Source organism: Mobula birostris, chromosome 22 (genome assembly GCF_030028105.1).
Source record: "Mobula birostris isolate sMobBir1 chromosome 22, sMobBir1.hap1, whole genome shotgun sequence".
NCBI lineage: Eukaryota > Metazoa > Chordata > Chondrichthyes > Myliobatiformes > Myliobatidae > Mobula > Mobula birostris.
Window position 1 is genome coordinate 17,391,999 of NC_092391.1, and position 16,730 is coordinate 17,408,728.

Consider the following 16,730-nt stretch of genomic DNA (forward strand, 5'->3'; position numbering starts at 1 on the left):
ACTAATGGCTCTCAAATCACGTGCAGCTCAGAGCAAAACTCTGCTTCAAAAGCCTTAATCTCCAGCCTCAGTTGTTCCTTGAACTGTATCATGGTGGCATTTTAAATACTTCACACTGTGGCCACTCCAAGTATGATAAATGTGTGGGTTGACGCTATGCACACACAAGAATGGAGAAAAGAAAAAAAATTCGTTCTCCAATTCCAGTCTTGAAATTTACTTTTGATATTTTTTTTCTTAGCCCATCTTCAAGATAACCTTCAGATTACAGATCAGGCATCTCTTGCAAGGTGTGCATGATTTAGCCCCTGCAGATGTTAGTGCAGAAATTGTGAAGCTCAATTCAAAATGCACAGCCGTCTAGTTAGACGACCTGATTGACAGTTTTCTGTGGAGTGGTAAGAGCTGGAATGTACTACATATGGTTTCAATATGCTTCTAACCAAAGATACTGAACTTAAAATACTTCAGTGCTGGCATCATCGCTGGACAAATTAAATCAAATAAACAGGCAGCACCCCCCACCAAGTACCACGGAGAATGTGCTGGAGCACAATGTGATGTTTCAGTCACTAACCCTTGGGGAAAAATACCGACATTACTTATGGCTCTTTTCTATCCAAGCTCTCTCTTTTTTAAAGATTGAAAATCATGATTAATCCTGTATCGGTGATTTATTGACCCCACCATTGGGAAACTAATATGCATAGCCGTGTTTGTGAAAGGGTAGTCAATCCAGGGTAGCAAAACCATCACAAATTGGGCCGAACCCATTCCTGTCCTGAGACTACAGCAAACTATTTCCCATAGTGAGTGCCTAATATTGCAAACAAGTGTAATTCTCAGTTAACACCATCGCAGTTCAGACATGCAAAGGTGAATGGAACAGTGCTGAATTCAGTTTGTACAGATTTACTTATTAATCACATGTACAACAAAACATAAAGTGAACTGTATCATCTGTTTTAACAACCAACACAATCTGAGGATGTGCAAGTGTCACCACACATTCCGGAGCCAAACTAGCACGCCCCCGCTATTCAGCTGAACAACATCCGGTCAGCATACAACAAGCAACACCAGCAAAACTAACTCCGCTGAGGCCACATCTGGAGTATTGCTTACCATTCTGTTTGGCCCTCTATAGGAAGGATGTTGTGAATTTGAAGAGGGTGCAGAAGAGGTTTACTAGGATGCTGTCTGGTTTAGAGGGCATGTGCTACCACAAGAGGCTAGATAAACTTGGGTTGTGTTCTCTGGAGCGCCAGAGGTTGAAGGGAGATCTGATGGAGGTTTATAAATAATGAGAGGCACAGATAGAGAAGACAGGGAGTATCTATTTCCCAGGGTTGAAATATCCAATACTAGAGGGCATGCATTGAGGGTGAGAGGGGGTAGGTTTAAGGGGAATGTGAGGGGTAAGTTTTTTACTCAGAGAGTTGTTGATGCCTGGAATGCACTGCCTGGCATGGTGCTAGAGGCAAATACATTAGAGGTTTTAAAGAGACGTTTGGATAGGAACATGGATGCAAGAGAGACAGAGGGCTATGGGCATGGTGTATGTAGGATGGATTAGTGTTTGGAAGTTTCTGGTTTGCTTTTTAGCCGGTCGGCACAGCTCCTGAGCTGTACTATGTCCTATGCTCTAAAACCCTTTCCTGGGCCACCACCCATACTCACAGAGAGATCTCTAACCCCAGGACTGTCAGCCTCTAGGGCTCCAACCTCCAGACTGTGGCCCCGGAGACATCAGGATTCTATCCCACGGACTTGCTGATGTAGGATGTTTAGAACAATATATCACGTCCAGAAACTAGTCGCATAAAGAGATAATGTCCTCTACAATTTTGAATGAACTGAGCAGTGATAGGAAGAGGCACAACATGCAAAGGTTAGCCTTTATATATTGTCAGCCATTGGGTGCATTTAAACGATTAGCCTCTTGACCTTTGCAGACACTCAGGTTCTGAGCCATGTGCCTTTAGTCACGAAAACAGTGGGTGAACAGTAGTGAATATAAAAGAAACATTAATTTCTGTTCTTGAGCATGTAAAGTAATAAAGATAGCACTCATATTTTAACAAAATATTCACTTTAAAACATTCCATATTACAAATATAAAATTGAATTTCAAAGGTCAACATTAAAATTATAACCTGCAGTTATTTTCCATCAGAAGCTGGTAATGGACCTATCAATAAAAATATTGCACCAAATATAATCACAGTAGCTCAAAGCTTTACTGGAGCAAAAGGAGATAAATGTCTTTCATTATTACATTAGATTAGCAAATCGACAGTACATTACATTTTTTATCAACATGAGATCAATATTGGGTGAAGTTTACTGAGTCCTATAGGTTTAGTCATTTACACCTTCAAAAACCATTGTGATATCCTTACATTCCCAGAAGCTTTTACCGTCTGAGATAACAATTTTTGTGAAATGTTAGAAGCTCGTTTCCTTTATTTGAGAAGCCTAGAACTGGGATGTTATGTCAGCCCTTAGGGCAGTTTACTGGGTCCAAGCATTTTCATTAATGATCTTTCTTCCTTCCATTATTAAATCAAAATGGGAATGTATGCTGGTGATTTCATAACGTTCTATTTCATTCATAACTCAGTGTTTGAAGCAGTTCATACTTGCTTGTAGCAAGGCCTCAAACAGCATTCCGCCCATTTGCTGGTAAGTGTCATTGACTACTTGTGCCACTAAGGGTCAAGTAATCAGCATCTCCAATAAGGCAGTCCGCTACCAATCCTTGCCATTCAGTGGCGTTATGACTATCAAGCTCCCCACCAGTAATGTTCTACAGCAGGGATTCTGGACTTTTTTAATGCCACGGACTCCTTCTTCTCAAGGTTGACCAGAAACTCAACTAACTTGCCAGAGAAATACTGTAGCTACAAGAGGGTGGTTAGCGCAATGTTATTACACCGCCAACAACCTGGGCTCAATTCCACCACTGTCTGTAAGGCGTGTGTACATTCTCTCTGTGTCTGCATGGGTTCCCTCTGGGTGGTCCAATTTCCTCCCACACTCCAAAAGACGTACGAGCTAGTAATTGGGCCAGAACAGCTCTTTACCATGCTGTATCTCTCAGTAAAAAAAGAGTGGGTTGGAGGCTGGAGTGTCCCTCAGAGAGTAACTCACCTTTTGAAAACCCTTAGCTCTTCAACTATCTACAAGGCACAAGTCAGGATTGTGATGGCATATTTTGTTGCCTGGATGACACAACACCATCTGGGAATGGCATTCCCAATGAACAATCTGACTGTTCACTCTCTCAACAAACAGAGGCAAATAACCTCTTCCTCGGTGTCAACTTGACAGAGGAGACCTTGTACCGCACGTGCCCCTCTTTTCATCGGCGGCACAGCAGTGGAGACTGTCAGCAGTTTCAAACCCCTGGGAGTGCACATCTTGCACAACCTCTCTTGGTCCCAGAACACATCCTACACAAACAGGAAGGTTAACCAGAGCCTCCCCTTTCTGAGGAGGCTGAAGAACATTGAACGTCGAAGAGTTCAGCCCATAATATTGTGCCAAACCAGCTAAAAAGCAATTCAAAAATACCTAAAAACTAGTCCCTCCTACCTACACCATGTCCATATCCCTCCATCCTCCTTATATCCATGTGCCTATCCAAATATCTCTTAAAAGCCTGTAATGTATTTGCCTCTACCACCATACCAGGCAGCGCATTCCAGGCATCCACCACTCTCTGAGTAAAAAACTTACCCCTCACATCCCCCTTAAACCTACCCCCCTCACCTTCAATGCATGCCCTCTGATATTAGACTTTTCAACCCTGAGAAACAGATTCTCTCTGTCCACTCTATCTGTGCCTCTCATTATCTTGTAAACCTCCATCAGATCTCCCCTCAGCCTCTTGCACTCCAGAGAAAACAACCCAAGTTTATCCAGACTCTCATGGTAGCACATGCCCTCTGAACCAGACAGATCCTGGTAAACTTCTTCTGCACCTTCTCCAAAGCCTCAACATCCTTCCTATAGAGGGGCAACCAGAACTGTATGCAGTACTCCAGATGTGACCTAACCAGAGTTTTATAAAGCTGCAACATAACGTCCTGACTTTTGAACTCAATGCCTTGATTAATAAAAACAAGCATTCCATAAGCCTTCTAAACCACCTTATCGACCTGTGTAGCCACTTTCAAGGAACTAGGAACTTGGATCCCAAGATAACTCTGTTCAGCAACACTGTTCAGGATCTTGCCCTTAACAGTGAACTTTCTTCTTGCATTTGCCCTGCCGAGGTGCAACCTCACACTTATCTGGGTTTTTCTGCCATTTCGCAGCCCAGATCCGCAACTGGTCTATGCTAAATTCTTTGCCAGTCTTCTACGGTATCCACAACTCCACCAATCTTGGTATCATCCCCACCTATCTACATTTTCATCCAGGTCATCTATATACATCACAAACAGCACAGGTCTCAGCACAGACCCCTGCGGAACTCCACTAATTACAGACCTTCAGCTCGAGTAAGTCCCTTCAACCTTTTCGATGTGCAAGCCAGTTGTGAATCCAAACAGCCAATTCGCTGCAGATCGCATACGGCTTAATCTTCTCAATTAGCCTCCCATGAGGGACCTTGTCAAACGCCTTACTAAAATCCACGTAGACAACATCCACTCCCTTACCCTCATCAATCTCTCTCGTCACCTTGTCAAAAAACTCAGTCGAGTTGTTAAGGCATGACTTCCATGCACAAAGCCATGTTGACTCTCCCTAATTAGGCCATGTGTTTCCAAATGTTTATATATCCTATCCCTAAGAATTTTCTCCAGCCATTACCCTACAACTGATGTGAGACTCAGCAGTCTATAGTTCCCGGGATTTTCCTTCGTTCCCTTCCTAAATACAGGTACAACATGAACCACTCGCCAGGCCTCCAGACCTCACCTGTTGCTAGAGACGACACAAGTGCCAGCAATCTCTTCTCTATACTCTCTGGGTAATCTCCAGCCCCTTGGCATGAGCACTGAATTCTCCAACTTCCGGTAATTCCCTCACCCTCCCGTCCCCCATCCCAGTTTCACTCGGCCCCCTCCCCCAGCTGCCTATCACCTCCCTCATGGTTCCGCCTCCTTCTACGACCCATTGTGTTTTCCCCTATTCTTTCTTCACCTTTCCTGCCTATCACCTCCCTGCTTCCCCTCCCCCCACCCCTTTGTCTTTCCCCTTACTGGTTTTTCACCTGGAACCTACCAGCCTTCTCCTTCCCACCCTCCCCCCACCTTCTTTATAGGGCCTCTGCCCCCTCCCTCTACACTCCTGATGAAGGATTCTCGCCCGAAACGTTGACTGATTGTTTCCACAGATGCTGCCCGACCTGCTGAGTTCCTCCAGCGTGTTGTGAGTGTTGCTTTGACCCCAGCATCTGCAGATTATTGCGTGTTTTCCATACTCACGTCATTCTACAGATGCACAGTGGAGAGCATCCTGACAAGCTGCGTGACTGCACGGGAGGGAAAGTGCACTCTGGCGGACGGGAAGGCTCTACGATGGGTAGTCAAAACTGCCCCACACCTCACGGGCACCAGCCTTCCCATTATCAAAGTTCAAAGTAGATTTATTATCAAAGTACATCTACGTCGTCATATAAAACCCTGAGAATTGTTTTCTTGCAGGCATACATAGTAAGTCCAAGAAACATAATGTGGTGGTGATGGCATCCGTTAGTCTCGTGAGACCATGGATCTGCGCCTGGAAGGTCTAGCTTCAGTCTGTGTTAGAGCAGCGTCTGTTGTGGCTGTGGAGGCCCACACGGGAGTGACAGTCTCGGCTGCAGCGACTGCACTTGAAGGCGCTGTCCTCCAGTGTTGTTCTGGTGCTGTTTTTCCGACGAGTGCACTTTTCTTCAACAGAAACATAATAGAATCAATGAAAGATTGCACTCAATGAGATGGAGTCCAGTTAATCACCTAAGTGATAGTGAGAGCTTCTCCCATGTCCATGACCTATCTACCAAGGATAGGCCAGCATGCACATGGGAACATCATCTCCTGGAAGTTGCCCTTTAAGTCACATATGATCCTGGCAGGAAAATGTATTGTCATTGTTACTCAGACTCTTTATCTTACTCGTGACAGCCTTTGCGCTAGAAGGATTGCAATGATTCGAGAGGCTCACCAATATTGAGTTAAAGTATTAGCTACTTTGATCTGAGAAAAGAAACTCTTTCGCAGGGACTGCAGCAAGTCTTTTGAATTCTCTACCCGAATGCTTCAGACATTGAGCTACTGAATAAACTCAAGCATGACACTGATAGATTTTTGGGCGCTAAAGAAATCAAGGGATTGTAAATGAGGTAGAAAAGTAATGACATAGATAGAATATCTGCAATGATTTGAATGAATTGTGAGACAAGCTCAAGGATAGTGTGTGGCTTATAGTTCCTCCAATTTAGGTTTTGCATGCTAATTGGACTTCAATTCATGGTGCACTACCCTTCACTGCACTGCTTCTGGTCAAGATAGTACCAGGCTGTGAAATCCATCGAGAGCTCAGAATGTTTTTTAAGTTTGTTGGGGACAGCGCGGATATTTAAGGGTAAGGTTAGGGTTCGGGAGAGTTGAGATCAGGGAGCTGGTGTTCGGAGTCCAGGTTGGAGCTCTCTACGGTCGAAGGTCAGTGATCTCGGAAGACTGGTTGGCAGGTGCTGGGAATGGAGATCAACATTGCCCAGGTAGGTGAGATCCAGGCTAGTGAACCTCCCAGGTCACCAGGGTCGGTCCGTGCAAGTCTGGAGATTGAGGCCTAAAGGTTAAACCCTTGATCGGTGACTCCTGGGGTCAAGACGCAAAGGTCAAAATCTCACGATCAGTGAGACTCAGAACTTAGTGAAGTCTGGTAGCTGAAGTCAAGGGTCAAAATCCAGAGGTCGGTGAGTCAGGAGGCCTGACTCTGTTTGTGTGTGTGTGTGAGAGAAAGAGAGAGGGAGTGTGTGTGTGTGAATGGAGCTTATTTTGCTGTTGATGTTTTGTTTTGTTGTTGTTGCTGTTGTTTGTGTTGTTCTGCTGAACATTGTGTGCAGGCTATGTTGGCATCGGAATGTGTGGCGACACTTGTGGGCTGCTGCCAGCACATCCTTGGGGTGTGATGGTTGTCAACACAAACGATGCATTTCACTGTGTGTCCAATGTACACGTCACAAATAAGTCTGAACCTGAACTATAAACAAATAACAGTTTCAAGATACTTAAGCAATTTAGTTAGGATACTGAACATCCTTTAGTTAGGATTTCCCCTCCCCTCACCTTCTTACCCTGACTTCTCCTCTTCCTTTCGACATAAACATTAGAACATAAGAGACAGGAGCAGGAGTAGGCCATCTGCCCCATCGAGCCTGCTCCGCCATTCAATAAGATCATGGCTGATCTGTCTGTAAACTCAGCTCCATCTACCTGCCTTTTCCCCATAACCCTTAATTCCCTTACTATGTAAAAACCTATCAAACTGTTTCTTAAATATATTTAGTGAAGAAGCCTCAATTGTTTCCCTGGGCAGAGAATTCCACAAATTCACCACTCTCTGGGAAAAACAGTTTCTCCTCATCTCTGTCCTAAATCTTCTCCCCTGAATCTTGAGGCAATGTCCCCTAGTTCTAGTCTCACCTACCAATGGAAACAACTTTCCTACTTCTATCTTATCTATCCCTTTCAAAATTTTGTATGTTTCTATAAGATCCCCTCTCATTCTTCTGAACTCCAGAGAGTATAGTCCCAGGTGACTCAATCTCTCCTCATAGGTTAACCCTTTCATCTCTGGAATCAACCTGGTGAACCTCCTCTGCACTGCCTCCAAAGCCAGTATATCCTTCCTCAAGTATGGAGACCAGAACTGCACACAGTACTCCAGGTGCGGCCTCACCAGTACCCTGTATAGTTGCAGCATGACCTCCCTGCTCCTGAATTCAATCCCTCTAGCAATGAAGGCAAACATTCCGTCTGCCTTCTTAATAACCTGTTGTACCTGCAAGCCAACTTTTTGTGATTCATGCACAAGCACTCCCAAGTCCCTCTGTACAACAGCATGCTGCAATCTTTCACCATTTAAATAATAATCTGCTCTTCTATTATTCCTTCCAAAGTGGATGATCTCACATTTACCAACATTGTATTCCACCTGCCAGACCTTGGCCCACTCACTTACCCTATCTATATCCCTCTGCAGACACTCCATATCCTCCGTACAATTTGCTTTTCCACTCAGTTTAGTGTCAACAGCAAATTTTGCTACGCTACACTCAGTCCCCTCTTCCAAATCATCAATGTAAATGGTAAACAGCTGCAGGCCCAGCACTGACCCGTGTGGCACCCCACTCACCACAGAGTGCCACCCGGACAAATCCCATTTATACCAACTCTCTGCCTTCTATTGGTTAACCAATCAACTATCCATGCCAACACACTTCCTCCGACTCCATGCATCCGTACCTTACTTATAAGTCTCTTGTGCGGCACCTTATCGAACGCCTTCTGGAAACCCAAGTATTCACCTGTTCGCCTCTATCCACTGCAGTCCTGAGGGTCTATTCCAGTCCTGAAGAAAGGTCTCGGCCCAAAACGTCGACGAGAGGTAATCTTGCAGCTATATAGGACCCTGGTCAGACCCCACTTGGAGTACTGTGCTCAGTTTTGTTTGTCTCACTACAGGAAGGATGTGGAAACCATAGAAAGGGTGCAGAGGAGATTTACAAGGATGTTGCCTGGATTGGGGAGCAATCCTTATGAAAACAGGTTGAGTGAACTCGGTCTTTTCTCCTTGGAGCAGCGGAGGATAAGAGGTGACCTAATAGAGGTGTATGAGATGATGAGAGGCATTGATCGTGTGGATAGTCAGAGGCTTTTTCCCAGGGCTGAAATGGCTGCCACAAGAGGGCACAGGTTTAAGGTGCTGGGGAGTAGGTACAGAGGAGATGTCAGGGGTAAGTTTTTTACTCAGAGAGTGGTGAGTGCGTGGAATGGGCTGCCGGCAACGGTGGTGGAGGCAGATACGATGAGGTCTTTTAAAAGACTTTTGGATAGATACATGGAGCTTAGAAAAATAGAGGGCTGTGGGTAAACCTAGTAATTTCTAAGGTAGGGACATGTTCGGCACAACTTTGTGGGCCAAAGGGCCTGTATTGTGCTGTAGGTTTTCTATGTTTCTATGTTTTATGTTTACTCTTTTCCATAGATGCTGCCTGACCTGCTGAGTTCCTCTAGTATTTTGTGTGTATTGCTCCATATTTCCAGCATTTGGAGATTTTCTTGTGTTTGGATACATCTTACCTGTTTACCTTCGCACATTTACCTGCAGAACTAATGCAATCTGTGTGCATCAATTAAGGTTTATTTCAGCTTATATGCCGAGCAATGATTGAGGAAAAAACCACATTGACAGCATTTTAAATTCAAATCCAATTACTTGTGTCGAACACCCAAAAATAACACAGAAGCAGATGGAAAATATTACTTCAAGAGAGGCTTGAGCAAATCCTTCACACAAATTAAATCCACGGAGGTTGAAGAGTGAGACATCCCTCTTTAATTTAAGGTGAACATTAAATAAACAACCTGGTTCCATTCCAATTGGCTATCCAATATTGATTAATGATGTAATTAAAACAATATATCATTTTTCTTTCCCATTCTTATATATTATCCGTTCCCACAGAAGCTGACAGCTGGCCAAGCATTGCCAAAAGATGGTCATTTTTCTTGTGCGGACCGGCTGAGGCACCGTCCACAGAAAATCATCTGAGCAGTAGCTTGATGGGAGCCAGAGGTGAAAACACTGACAGAATCCTTCCCCTTCCAGACTGTGAACACCAAAACAAAGTACATCCCACCTATCTTGAATTTAGATTTCCATTAATCTCATCTTAGCATCACGAGGGTTTGCCAAGTCACGTTGTGTTAGAGTTCTGAGCAACATAGACTATTCTGTGAGCATGGAAGGTTTGCTTTTGCATATGTTAATTTTTTGATTAAATAGTTAATTAAATGATACTGTTTTGACACTGATTTTGAATTAAAGCTGTTTTTTGACAACTGGAATGCCACGGAGATCAGAACGTTGAGACAGCGGGTGCAGCTGTCCGAGGCCTTCTGCACTCAGGCAATCACTCTCTCGACTGACGGTGGTGGGGGGGGGAGAGTCTGCCAGGGTGACACGGCTAGCGTGGTGGTTAGCACAACATCTTACGGCACAGGCGACCCGGGTTCAATTCCCGCTGCTGCTGGTAAGAAATTTGTACGTTCTGCCCCGTGACCGCATGGGTTTCCTCCTGGTGCTCCAGTTTCCTCCCACAGTCCAAAGACGTATCGGTTGTTAGGTTAATTGGTCACTGTAAATTGCCCCATCATGAGGCTCAGATTAAAGCAGGGGATTGCTGGATGGTGATGCCGGAAAGGCCTATTCCGTGCCGTATCTCAGTAAATAAATAAATTAACTACCGTTGATTCTTGAGTTGGCTGAGCTCGAATTAGCACTGCTTCAATTTCTAACATTGAAACAGCAATCTGTTGGTTTCCCCCTCCCTTTGGAAAGAGTGTCCCTTGTTAGTGAGAGAGAGGGCCTGGGGCATGTCAGAGTGCTGGTTTCTTTTTGCTGAACTGCAGACCATGGCCCCTCTTTGGGGACTTTGCTACTGCTTGCTTGGCAGGTGGTGGGTGCTGATGTTTCCTTCGGGAACATGGCGGGGGGAAAAGTTGATGCTTTGCTACTGTTCGAGTGCAGGGGCGGGGGGCTTTGGAATTCTAACGTTTCTCTGTCCTTCATCTTTTGGGATTTTTTTACTGTTTCGTGGATGTCTGTGAAGAGCAAGGATTTCAGGTTGTATACTGATATTAATTAAACCATTGAACCTTATTGAATATAATCTGGGCCTAAACTGCATTTTTTAAAATGAAGACAAGAATTTTTATTTCTATATCATTGCACAGAGCATTCAGCTCTGGATTTTAATATAGCATCCAATTTTCAACGAAAAATGTCAGCTCATTACTATAATACTGAATTTTCTACACCTTATTTAGTAAGTTGTAGCTTATTTAGTAAAGTCACTTCATGAAAACAGGCCACATAGGAGAGGAAGGAGCCAGTTGGATCTACAATTGATGTTGTTATTTAACGTGGAAGGTGGGTACTACAATGAGCCTTAGCCTGATAGATCTAGTTAGGGAAAAATTAGCTAAGGTTCCTCCCCTGATCTAGGGACCCTACTGGAAAGAGTGAGCAGGTGAATATTGGGTGAGGGAACTACTGCATCATGGGACAGTTACAAACAGCCATAAATTTCCCAGTCACACTCTGAAGCAGGGGGTTCTCAACCTTTTTTATGCCATGGACGCCTGCCGTTAACCGAGGGTCCGTGAACCCCGGGTTGGGAACCCCTGCTCGAACATAAAAAGAATGACTCTCCTCAGTAAGCCAGTGAGGCAAAGTGGCACAGTGGTTTTACTGTGTCGCCGACCCAGCTTCCATTCCACCGCATTCTCTAAGGGGTTTGTAGGTTCACCCCGTGACCCTGTGGGTTTCAGCTTCCTCCCACATTAGTAGGTTAACTGGTCACGTGGGTGGGATTGGGTGGCGCGGGCTCGTTGGAAGGGCCCTGTTGCCATGTGGTGTCTGACGGGACAGCAGCGACAATAATCCAGGATGCCTGGAACGGAGATAAGCACCCTAGTTGCAGCAAGATTAAAGTAAGGAAGTGAGTAAGCAATGATAATTTAACAACAGTTAACAAACAAGCGAGACAGCCAACAGACTTGTCAGGAGTTCAGTGACACGTCACTTGGTTATACCACTTGTCAGAGGTTGGATAGTTCACTCATCTGCTCCGTTTCCTGGTATGTCCCTCACCGCTACCTGCCCCGATCCACGTGGATATTCTTGTCATCCAATTCGTCTGCACAGTGTCACCTCCCCTGTCTGCTGCTAAGTGTCTCTCTCTCTCTCTCCCCCTATTACTCTGCTGATGCTGTGAACTTGGGCTCAATTTCAGACATCAGTAAATTACAAAATCAGGAATTCTCATTTTTGGAAACTTTGAATCCCTGTAACTGCTGCCAAACGAGGTGAGGTTGAAAGGAGTGACCAAATGGGTTATGACACAATTTAATCTTTTTACTGTATCTGCACTGACCATAATCCGAATCTAAATAATTATATTTGCCTGCACAAAGTCTCTACCTCTCCATGCCCTGCCTGTTCACGGGCCTGTGCAAAAGCCTCGTAAATGTCGTTATCACCTCCCTTGGTGGCTTGTTCAAGGCACCTACCCCTCCCTGTACACAAAACTTGCCTCATACCTTTCCATTAGTTTGTAATTAGCCTTCTCCCAATTTAGCACTTTCACCTGAGGACTAGTCTTATGCTTTCCACAACTATCTTAAAATTTAGAATTATGATCACTGTTCCCCACTTAAACTTTGATCACATGACCATGCTCATTTCCAAGTACAAGGTCTGGAATACTTCTTCCCTTGCATATTGTTTCTGGATGTAGCCAACACATTCTCCCCCATCTAAGCCCCTGACACCAAGGGAGTTTCAGTCAATTTTTCTACAGAAGTGGTTTGCCATTGCCTTCTTCTGGGCAGGGTCCTTACAAAACAGGTGACCCCAGCTATTATCAATACTCTTCAGAGATTGCCTGCCTGGCGTCAGTGGTTGCATAACCAGGATTTGTGGTGTGCACCAATTGCTCACACGACCACTCACTGCCTGTCCCATGACTTCATATAACCCTGATCAAGGGGCTAAGCAGGTGCTACACCTTGCCCAAGGGTGACCTGCAGGCTAGCGGATGGAAGGAGCACCTTACTCCCGCTTTGGTAGAGACATATCTCCACCCTGCCACCCTCAGGCAGTATTAGGGAACTACAACAATCTTGACTTTACACCTTTCGGATATATCTGTTCCTCTATCTCCTGCTGGCTATGAGATATACGAGGTATGAAGATGATATGAAGACCAATGGTATTGTGGACACTATAGAAGACTGGTAAAGAATATAATTGAATACATAGTGGGTACAGTACTGTGTAAAAGTCTTAGGCACATATGCATATAGCTCGGGTGCCTGAGACTTTTATAAAGTGCTGTATTTGTCAATGTGGAGCGGAGAATGAGTTTGTAAATCTGGCAGGACCAAAGGATGTTGGGTATAGAATATAGAACATAGAATAGTACAGCACAGTACAGGCCCTTCGGCCCACAATGTTGTGCCGACCCTTAAACCCTGCCTCCCATATAACCCCCCACCTTAAATTCCTTCATATACCTGTCTAGTAGTCTCTTAAATTTCACTAGTGTATCTGTCTCCACCACTGACTCAGGCAGTGCATTCCATGCACCAACCACTCTCTGAGTAAAAAACCTTCCTCTAATATCCCCCTTGAACTTCCCACCCCTTACCTTAAAGCCATGTCCTCTTGTATTGAGCAGTGGTGCCCTGGGGAAGAGGTGCTGGCTATCCACTCTATCTATTCCTCTTAATATCTTGTATACCTCTATCATGTCTCCTCTCATCCTCCTTCTCTCTAAAGTGTAAAGCCCTAGCTCCCTTAATCTCTGATCATAATGCATACTCTCTAAACCAGGCAGCATCCTGGTAAATCTCTTCTGTACCCTTTCCAATGCTTCCATATCCTTCCTATAGTGAGGCGACCAGAACTGGACACAGTACTCCAAGTGCGGCCTAACCAGAGTTTTATAGAGCTGCATCATTACCTCGCGACTCTTAAACTCTATCCCTTGACTTATGAAGGCTAACACCCCATAAGCTTTCTTAACTACCCTCCCTACCTGTGAGGCTATGGTGAGGGTGGAGTGTTGTGGGAAGGGTGTGGGACAGGTGGTAGAGAAGGAGTGATGAGGCAGTACCCAAAGTGGCATTCCTGTTTGAGAGGGCTGCATGTTTCTTCAATCCATACAATAGGGTTATGAACCGAGCATGGACAACAGGGACCAACAGGGAGGATGTTGAGATCAGCGTGGATCCGTTAGTTTGAACGTTACATTATTCAATGGCTTGAAAACCCATCCAAAGGAGTTCTGTTCCATCTGGGGTGTTGGAGCCAAGCCTGAACCTCCTCTTCCACTCCTAATGAATGCCCTCCCAGCAAGGTAACTGGGCCAATGTTTGAGTGTGCAGTTCTTTACACACTGAGCTCCTACTGTCAGTGACATCACGGGGCGAGCAGAGGGATGAACTATGGCCAGGACACACAGAACGAGCAAATGACCTCCCCCAGCCTGTCCACCCATTTAGCCTGCTACCAGCTGATAGCGAGTGGCCAGGGACAACCCAGCAAATCCTCGCGCGGACTGTCCGCAGTGAAGGATGGAGCAAAGATCGGGAAGCAAAACTGCGGACAGCGCGGTGCAAAGCGCAGCAGTTTAAATGAATGAAATCGAAGATATAAAAAATGAGGATTCGACTGATGCTTATGGGAAGAAGTTGAGTCGATGATTGCAAGATAAATTGTTGTGACAGGTGAAGTCATTACATCTGTCAGTTCTTCTGGGAGTGTTAGTCTGTGATAAATCATTAAAGAAAGGTTTGAATTGAATGGGTCGTATAATTGCTGGGAGGCGGGGCTGTCAGGATTAGATCCAAGCACAGACACTATCCACTCAAACAGACCGTACTGTAAATTTGAAGCTATTTTAGAGAGGAAACTAAAGATTTATAGGTAGATTAGCAACTTTTCTTGAAGCCTTCTGGAAATGGTTCTTTGGGTGTTAATTATCCGGTAGTACTTCATCCAATTGGTCAATTTTTGCTTTCAGAAAATGAGACAGGGAGCTCTGATGTTGTCAAGTGGGATAAAGATAATAAGTAATGTGGAAGGATCTTACCTCAAAATCTCAAGAAGAATCGCTTTAAAAAAAAATTTATTGAGATACAATGTGGAACAGGCCCTTCTGGCCCTTCGAGCCGTGCTGGCCAGCAACCCCTGATTTAACCTCCGCCTAATCACAGGACAGTTTACAACAAAACATTAACCAATCAACTGCTACGTCTTTGGAATGTGGGAGGAAACCACAGCACCCGGAAGAAACCCATGCGCTCGCCGGACGAACGTACAGACTCCTTACAGACAGTGACGGGAATTGAACCCGGGTCACTAAAGAGAAAAAAAGCAAACTGCAGGAAACATTGTAGGAGTTGTATTTAACTGCCCCAAAATAATGGCAACACAAAAGTGGCAAAGTAGTGGTATAAATTGGGAGGTTAAACACACGTGTAAAAGGATACTATAATAATCATGAGAAAAATAAGAATTTATATACAGACAAGGCAAAGAAGGATAAATTCAAAGGGATTATAAAGTGGTTCTCTGGATTGGCATGTTATAAATGATAACCCATGAGATAAGGCATCTTTAGGAAACAATAATCATTACATGATAGAATTTTATACACATAATAAACTTGTAGTTTAAATATAAATAAAGCAAACAATAAAGTTGGCAATATAAATTGTGAAACTGCATTAAAATCTGATAGTAAACAAGCAGTGCTTAATATTTAAATAATGCATACATAGTTTACAAGAAATATATTTCCCTTTAAGGCAAACTGAATAGGAAAAGAAGTCTGGGCTAATTAGAAGATAAAAAGTTTGCAATCAAATCAAAATGTTGTCAGTCAGTCCTGAGGACCAGGAAAAGTTAAGAATTCAGAATAAAACCATAAGACAAAACAGTAGAAGCTGGCCATTCGGCCCATTAAGTCTGCTCCACCATTTTATCATGAGAGGATCCATAACCAGAACAATAATAAGTAAAAGGAAAAGAGAATACAATAGCCCAGAAGAAAGATAAAAAGATTGCAGGAGTTCCTACAGATATAGTATAAAAAGGAAAGATTAGCTCAAGCTTCTGCAGATTGCAATGGGAGAAATTTTAGCAGAAAATAAGGAAATTTCACAAGTATTTTGCGTTTGTCTTCATGGAGGACATCAGAAATCCTCCTGAGCATGGGTCCAATGGAAGTAACGTTAGTTCAAAATTAGTAAAGAGGGGGGAATCTTGGGACTGAAAGATAATATATCCACAGGATCTGATAACCCCAAACCTTTTGGAGGGACAATCATCATCTCCCAAAGTTCTATAGATCTCAGAACAGTTCCCACAGATTGGAATTTAGCAAATACTTATAGTTAAGAAAGTAGTGAGTATGAAAATAGGAACTGTAGGTCAGTTAGCTTGGCATCGATACTACAGAAAATACTGGAATCTATCATTAAGGAAGTGGTAACAGAGCATTGAAAATAATAAAAGGATTGGGCAGAGTCCCAGAAGGTTTATTTATTTGTTTATTGAGATACCGTGTGGAATAGGTACTTCCGGCCCTTCGAGCTGCACTGCCCGGCAATCCCCAATTTGATCCTAGCCTAATCACCGATAACTTACAATGACCAATTAACCTACCAACCGGTACATCTTTGTTCCGTGGGAGGAAACCAGAGCACCCGGAGGAAACCCGTACAGTCACGGGGAGAACGTACAAGCTCCTGAGAGGCAGCAGTGGGAATTATGAAAGGGAAAATCATGTTTGATAAAACCATTGGAATCATGAGGTTATCATTTTCAGCAAGTCGGTGATATAGTAATTCTTAAAATTGTGAGTGTAGAGTATTGGGGGTAATAGACAGGTATGTATTGAGGATTGGTTGGCAGGACCAAAATAATGGGTAATCTTT